Consider the following 8782-nt stretch of genomic DNA (forward strand, 5'->3'; position numbering starts at 1 on the left):
TATACCATAACACATACATTTAACACATCTAACTTTAATTACCTTTTATTGTGAGAGCACTTGTGAACTATGGATAAGTACTTGCAAGAAGTGTATGGAACCTTTAATTCAAATAAAAGTTTCAAAAAATTAAAAATTCTGTTTTCTTAAACTATAAAATTAGTTTATGTTGTCCAAATAAAATATCTTGCACATTGACAAATAGAGACTTAAAATAAGAATTCAACACAACGAATGATAAATACGTAGATTTGATTCTTGCAATAATAAGATATTCGAAGTGTAAATTATTTAACATTTTCTAATATTTCCTCTCTTGGGTATTAGAGGTGTATATATACTCTTGGGCAAAAGTTTGACCTAGTCGATCTTTTCCTAATTCACTACCTATCCAAAAATTATCATGTAGTCTTTGATCTAGTAAACTACGCAAGAATCATCCTCTAAAATTACAATTTAATTAGAAGACTCAATTCAACCCATATAATTTGATAAGTCAAGGAGCATTCAATAATTAACCAGGATTCACAAAACCACAACTTAAAACAGTATAGAATAAGTGCAAAAACGTAAAGGTCAACACAGATTTTTTCGACTGAAGCCCAAGAGGTTCGTGACTACTTCTAACCCCTAATCCCCTGTTGAGTATCCATTAAAATGGATAAAGCTCGATTTCACTATAATAGCCAAAAACCAAAAGCAAAGAGTACACAAGTGTTGCAAATATTAAAAGAGACTAAGTCACTAAGACTCATCTTTTTAAGGGCCACAAAAAACAACTCCAAAACCACGCAGGAATCAGCCCAGAATACACGGGTCTACAACAGACAAATCGATCACAGTGGATCACTCAAAATCCACAAGAACAACTCAAAATAATATCCCTCTCTCTCAATTTACAGCCTCACAAAGAGATCATAACCATTTAAATAATGTAAACTCACAAATCTAAGAACCCTAATCCACCAAGAATGAGGCATTCTCGCAAGAAGAGAGAGAGAGAGAAGAGTCGGTTTGCATAACTTAGAAAAATTCTCACGCTATATCCAGTCAAAGATTCATCCTAAGATTATAAGGCTGGAAGCTTCAAGAGACAGATCAAACAGTCAGAATGATGCCATATGCTCCACTCACAGAGTTGCTATTTCAAAACACTCCTTTCGCTTAATTTTGGAAGCACAACATATATATTTCCAGCAAAATCAAAATCTATATAACCTTTTAAAATTACTCCCTCTTTGTCCATTTTAAACATCAATCCTAAATTAGATTAACCCTTTAAGTATCTCACTTCCCAATGAATTTCACCAGGATTTCCCATAAATTTACTCAAAACACTAATACTAAAAGCCAAATCAGATCTGGTGCAAATCATTAAATACATGATTGAACCAATAGCATTAGCATAAGGTATTTTTGACATTTTTTCAAGTTCATCTTCTGGTTTAGGACACGAATCAGATGTTAATATAAAGTTATTAGCAAGGGGCAAAGTCATAGGTTTATAGTCAAACATATTAAACCTCTTAAAGATCTTATTAACATACTCTTGTTGACTTAAGAACAAGCAATCAGATTTCTCATCTCTTATGATTTGCATGCCAAGTATTTTCTTAGCGGAACCAAAATCCTTCATATCAAATTCTGATTTTAATTTGTGGTTGATATCATCAATTTCAAATTTATTGGCACTAGCAAAAAGCATATCATCAACATAAAACACAAAATACAAAGGATCTTAACCTCCACTTCCTTTACAATAAAGTAATACTTGTAACCAGACAATATATAAGTGGATGCAGGGCCCCACAAATCAGCATGTAAGTATTCTAAAATTTACTTTGATTAATGAGTACTAGAAGAGAGAGGCAATTTAACTTGCTTTCCAATCAATCATCGTTCATAATTAGACAATTTTCCAATATTTGATTTTCCAAATACTCTTTTATTTTGCAAAGCCTTTAAACCTTTCAATCAAATGCGACCAAGTCTACAATGCCATAATTTTGCAAGATTAAATTCATCATCTAAAACTGCTGCTGATAGTCCCAATAATGGTTTTGCATTTAGAAAATATAAACCATGCATCTTTGGGATAGAGGTGATTAGATCACTACCCCTAAAGATTATAATGTGTCATTGACCCAATTTTATGTCAAACTCCATGTTATCCAACATTCTTAGAGACATAAGGTTTCTTTCTAATTCAGGAACAATTCTATCATTTACGAAAAGTAATTTTATTGTTCCAATACCTTTCACTTTGTAGGTCATGTTGTTTCCCATGATAATTTGGCTTCCTTTAGTTTATTCAAAGTCCAAAAAATAATTTTTGTTAGGGCACATGTGGAAAGAGAAACCTGAGTCAAGAATCCATTCTTGATTAAGGTTCCTTTCAACATTTGCAAGAACTAGGCCATTACAAATTGATGCTTATCAGAGGACATAATAATAACATTACCCTTATTTAACTTTATTCCTTTCAAATCATTTTCTTTTGCAAAGTGACCCAAATTACCACAATAATAACATTTCTTTCTCTTCGCCTTAGTTTCATTGTCATTGTTTCTTTTCTTAGGGTCATTTGAAAATTTTGAATGAAAATTAGATTTACCAGTACTTTTACCTTCTATCAAAAGATTTTATCCACTTTGATGGTTGATAGAATCTAATTTCAATTCAAGAACCCTATTTCTTAAGGCATTTATGATGATATATGTGGTAAGCTTATCTGTCATATTCTAAAACATTCTTTAGTCGTTATGTCTATCACTGATGGAGTTTAACAAGTCCACTACCAACTAATCTTCTAATAATTTCTCATCACAGTTGGCAAGGTCCTGGTCCAGTTTAGTAAATCTATCCAAGTTCTCATCCAAGTCAACAGAAGGATCTATAAAAAAGAATTGTATTAGCAAAAAACATTTGTTTGGAATAATCTTTGGCTCATATTGAGCTTTCAATTTGGTCCATAACTCTTCAGCGGTTTTAGTTTCTCCTATACACTTGATCACATTGTCTTGACAGGTACAAGAAAATAGTACTCCAGGCTATTTTTTCTAACTCAATTATTTTAGCAGCGGTCATTTCAGCAGGCCAAGAATTATCTAAGTCTTTAGCACATTTCAATTGCATCAAAATAGCCCTCATTTTTTGGCTCTACATGTTAAAGTCCCCTCTTCTATCACACATATTCACTTCAAACTTAGCAATTGCCATGTCAAAAACACACCAAGATAATACATAGTGCACAAGTTTAATTTCAAGAACACACAAGAACACTCAATAAAAGTACTGCAGGCAGACAAGGGGATAGGGGCCAATGACCAATGACCAATGCATTTATACAATTTTCTCAAAACAGTAAACACTTAACACTAAGTATAAGAGGTAGAATCACAAAGAACAGAGATATTAATTCCTATGCCTCAACTAACTTCTCCAGCAAGACCTTCCAATTACACTCCTACTAGTGTTGTTATCTCAAATTCCCAAGATTTCTTGAGTCTTTGGACAAAGACCAGCCACAATAAGGTTTATTAAACCTTTGCAATGACAAATGTTTATAACTTTATAGCTTCTGCAATTCGGTCATCTAATCCTTGTATTGTTAAGCCCAAATCCTCCACTAATTTAATGGGAGTCCTTCAACTTCCTAACTTGATATTTTGGCCCATAATTAAAGATTTTGTCCATCTTCAATCCTTTTTTTGTCCTTTTAGTCTTTTCCTGAGTTTTTCTCCTAAAATATTCAATTAACACCTAGAAACAAGGGTGTATTTGATAGCAGTAATGGAATTTGCATAGAGAGAAAATAAGTTCTAGGCGATAACATGTTCTCTGGAAAATAAAATCCTACCCCCTAAAGAAAATATTTTTCTTGATTTTGAGGAAAATATGATCACGTAACCAAAAGTAGGAAAATATTTTCCATGAAAAAATATCAATTAATTGCACAAAAGTAGAAATTTGGGTGGAAAAAAAATATTTTTTCATAAAAAAATATTGACAATCAAACGCATCCAAAATATTTAGCTTATGAAATTTCTCCCAGACGCCACTTTTGGTGGTCTAGATACATGTATAAATCAAAATTATCAATAGTTACTCTGGATGAGGTGTCTAGTCGGGCATAGCAAAAGAACCCGTTTACAATAATGGTTATTGTGTAACTAAATACCGTTGCCGTAATATTAATTTACAGTAGTTTTAATCCCCAAATCATTGTCTTTTCTATCATTATAGGTAACAGCTTTATACATTTTAGCGATATCGCGCTATAGGAAAATTTTTAATAATAAACCATTGTGTTTATGATCAATTGTCGAGGAGTTTTTATTAAAAATCGTTATGTTTGATTTATAATGACGACATCCCACTAATTATGTGTTTTCTATTATGCTTATTAAATATAAACCAAAGTTCACTAGAAAAAGTTGTTAGATATTTTTCATCATTTTGCATGTGTTTAATTTTTGTTTTGTGAATGATTTGTCGCCCGGATTAGTGTTTGTCGCTGCGCAACGGGATTAGTGTTTGCCGCTGCGCAACAGTTGCCTCAGTTTTTATAAATTCTGGGCGAATTCTCATTTGCAAACACATTAAACAATTTATTCTTCCTTCTTTCTCTTGGCATCAATCAATTATTTTCGAGTGTCTTCTTGGTTTGATCAAATAGTCACAATTTGAATCAAACGCCTCCATTGTATCCTGAGAGAGATTTTCTATCATACCCCAATTGTGACTTTGTTGAATAGGGGAGAAACATCTCTTAAAAGATAACGTTTTTCGTGCCTTGAAGTTCATTAACGTATTCAGATTTCCCTACATTTTTATCAACAAAAGTGTAGTGTTAATTACTAATGCAACTGTTTTTACCGTAAAAGAATTTTTTTTTTTTTTATTATTAGTAATGACAACGGTTTAATGACATTGCATTTTGTAATTTGCTTATTGACCATTTTTTTTTTTTTGTAAAATTGTTGTAAATGTTATACATTACATTTCTATGAACAAAAGCGTTGTGTTTGAATATGAACATGTTTTTTACATTAAAAAATAAAAAAAAAATTATTATGAAACTGTAAACAGTCAAATTTCACGTTTCATAATTTCCCCCAATAACCTCAAATACTAGAAATCACCATAAGTATCAACATTAACGTTAAACTATATAAAAATCATTTACTCTGGGATATTTATTTTATTTTTGGATTTTAAGGTTTAGGTGCCTCTGTCAACATAAATAATTTCTCATGAGTGGAATGAAAATGAAATATAACATTATGGTTAAATAAAATCCACAAAATTCATTTAATACAATTGTTGTTTTCCATGTAAAAAAACATGGTGGCCGTGATCGTGGTGAAATGGGATGTTTCGTAGATAATCCATTTAAGTCATGTTTATTATATTATTTTTAGAACTCGACTTCTTATTTTCGAACAATCGCAACTATTTTAGGAGTTTGGTAAACTTTAAAAAACATGTAATAGATTTTTAAAAATTGACAATTACGCCAGCAGATTTTGAGAAGCAACTAAAAGATAACTTATCAAATTCTCTTAAATTTTGATGGTTATTGTGCCTCCAAACACTTCTTTTGTTGCATTCCAACTTTTGGTCAATATTTTCATATTTATTTTCTCAAATTTTTTAGGTCGTATTTTTGTCTTCAATCTTTTATTAATTAGCTCATATGTCCCAAATGGAGGTTTCCATCCAAAAAGTTCCACGGGAACGTAAAAACTAAAAGGACTTACTCAAAGCTTAAAAAATACAAAAGTCCAATAAAATATTTGTCACTTATTTCAAAACATGATAACAAAATATTTTGACACAACCCATCACGAAATTACTAGAGATTGAGGAAAAGATTTCACAAACAAAATGCGGCAATAAGAAAAGATCAAAAATTTTTAATGCAATTAAAAAGTGGTGAAACAAATGAAAAATTAGTGTTAATATAACCTTCCTTTAAATTTTCCAATTATTCATCAAAGGAATAATTTTAATTGCTTTTCTGTCTTAATTTAGTTGGTATTCTACGTTTATTGATATTCTATAACAACAAACCCTAGCCCTAAAAAAATTCATTTTACTTTTTCTTCTTGGCCACTAAGAGAACAGAATTTGATTTAATTCAAGTTATGTGATTTTCAAATTTTGCAAGTCCAACACATGAAAAATAATATAAATTCATTTTTATTTTTCTCTACCATATAGGCAATGCTTTTATTTTCTACTTTTATAAATTTTAAGATTTAACAGATGTTAATTTTTTTTTAAATGATTATTATATGAATGTTTTGTCTTAGACAATTATTTAATAATATTCCAAGTTGCTATACAAGTAAAAATAATTTCTACAATTCTACAAATGTTAATAACTAATAATACATATGGAGATCATAATCAGTATAGATTGTATACATATATAAAATAAATCACTTGTTAATTAAACGTTGAAATACTGATTTTGATTAATTCTGAAAATACAAATTTACCTCACATGTAACTATTATTCTTTTAACACAGCTAAAGCTGATTCTCTATTCTCTCTAAATCTACACCAATACCAACCAAAGATTGGACATGGTTAATCCATAACGGTGAAGAGTGCTTGGTATAGGTTTACTCCTTAATCTTGAACTCCTTTATTTTATTTTTAATAAATGGCTCGGTTGAGCCACCAAGCACAGATTTCTTGCAGGGCTCGGATCGGCCATGTGCCTCTATAGTAAAGCTTGTCTGGATTTGATTACAGGTCAAGTAGGTCAATTTGCACGGTCAAACGGTTATAGCTCACAAGTCATGGTTGGACCCAGAGACAGAGCCAATACTTGACGAGGTAGCGCAACCGCCAATGCTAACTACATCAAAATTTACAGGTTGGATGTCGCTATTCTTGCAGACTTGCAGTCGCCGTCGAGAAGATTGAATCCAGATGGATTAGGGAAGGAGGAAAAAGAGAAACCTTTGAACTTGGGCCATTTTTTATTTTTTATTTTTTAAATTTTGGGCCTTTTGTTTTGGGAATTTTAATTTTATTTATTTATTATTATTTTTTTTTAAAATTAGGCCTATTAATTTATCTACGACTACTCTTAATAAGATTGACATTTTAAGATGAAACCTCAAATCTTAACACTCTTGCTGTGCAGCTGATAGACTCAACGTTGTCGTTGAACCTTCAACCTTGTGAGTTGACTGGGTTTTTTTCTTGATCAGTGATTTTATGTCATCTTAATCTTTGCTAGTTTTAACATTTGTACCTAGTACACCATTTAACTTTACGTTTTTTTCCTGGTTGATGTTAGAACTTAGAGGACAATTTGAGGACAGTGGTGCCACTACAACAAAATCTACTTTTTCTGGTTGTTGTAGTGTGCATAAGTTGTGGCCTACTGTCATCAAGTGGTCGACGTGATTGTCTATCGTGGTTGTGTGTGAGCCATTAAGCCTCTCTCTTTTTTAAGTTATTTTTTGGATGCCATTTTTATTGGGGAATGGTCTCATAATCTATGATTTATAATTTATGTTTTATGAATTATGACGGTGAGCCTGCTGCCTACTGGTGAGGTTTATGATTTATAAAAAGTGGGAAATTTCATGTGAATATGTGATATTTGTGAACTATAATTTGTTATAAATGGTAAATTTGTGTTGGAAATTGGAACTTGATGATAGATTGAAGAATTATGATTTTGTGATTTTAGTGCGTTTATATATAAATTGAAGAAATTTTAATATTATTTAATCAAATATTAGTAAATAATTTTGCTATTGTAATTGTAAACTGTCGACGATCAGTGGTCAATCATCAACGACCGCCCCACCCAAGGTTCATTTTTAGTCTGCCAAGCCTTTGATCAAATGGCATTAAAGTAAGATTGAGAAACAAATGCTCCAATAATGGATGCATAGTGGGTGGAAGGTGGAAGGTGTAAGTTGAGAAGAATGTGGTGTGAAACCAAGGAATGATTTATTATTGTTCGTCCTTGGGATCAGCATTAATGGCTGGCAATCCATCTTCTTGCTTTGGTTTCTGTTGGGGTGTACGTAGGGTAGGGTAGGGTGTGTGATAAGATTGAGATAGTTATGAATGGATCGGCTGTACAGAATCTGAAATGTCAAATCCATGTCAGTTGAGCGAGAATTCATTTTACCTTTCTTTTCATATTAAAATCCGTCTTAAAAACATTGGAAGACACACAACCACTTTCTATGTTATACTACCACAAATCGCAGGTCTATGGCCCACTCTAATGCAATTAGGGCCCATCTGGTGAAGACACGGCTGTGTATTATTGGTGCAAAAGTTGTAATCTGGTTGGGACTTGAGAGGGATAAATTCTTGCAAAGTAGTTTACACTAAACATTTAGAATATATGTTTCATTCTAAAGATAATATTCACATGAAGGAGATTTTTTTTTTTTTTTTTTTCAGATTCTGCCATTGATTATGAGGGTGGAGAATATGAAACCTTCAGCAAGTTCTGTCGAGTGATGAGTGTATTTGCACCACTTGACAATTCAAGATAATGTCTCTATAAGCCATTTCTTCAAGGTTTATTTCGAATATCCGTATGTAAATTTATGGATCTATGTGAACCTTGCAAGCTAGAAATCGTTGAAAATAATAAATATGGGTATGACTAGTTTGAAATTTCAAGTTATCTTGTTTTTTATGGAGATGAACATGTGCATTTATTTTTGATGAATAGATTTAGCCCATGTTTGGTACGAAGTAAAATTTTAATTTTAATTTAAATCAAAATCA

The sequence above is a fragment of the Olea europaea genome, chromosome 13 (genome assembly GCF_002742605.1).
Source record: "Olea europaea var. sylvestris chromosome 13, O_europaea_v1, whole genome shotgun sequence".
NCBI classification, from domain to species: domain Eukaryota; kingdom Viridiplantae; phylum Streptophyta; class Magnoliopsida; order Lamiales; family Oleaceae; genus Olea; species Olea europaea.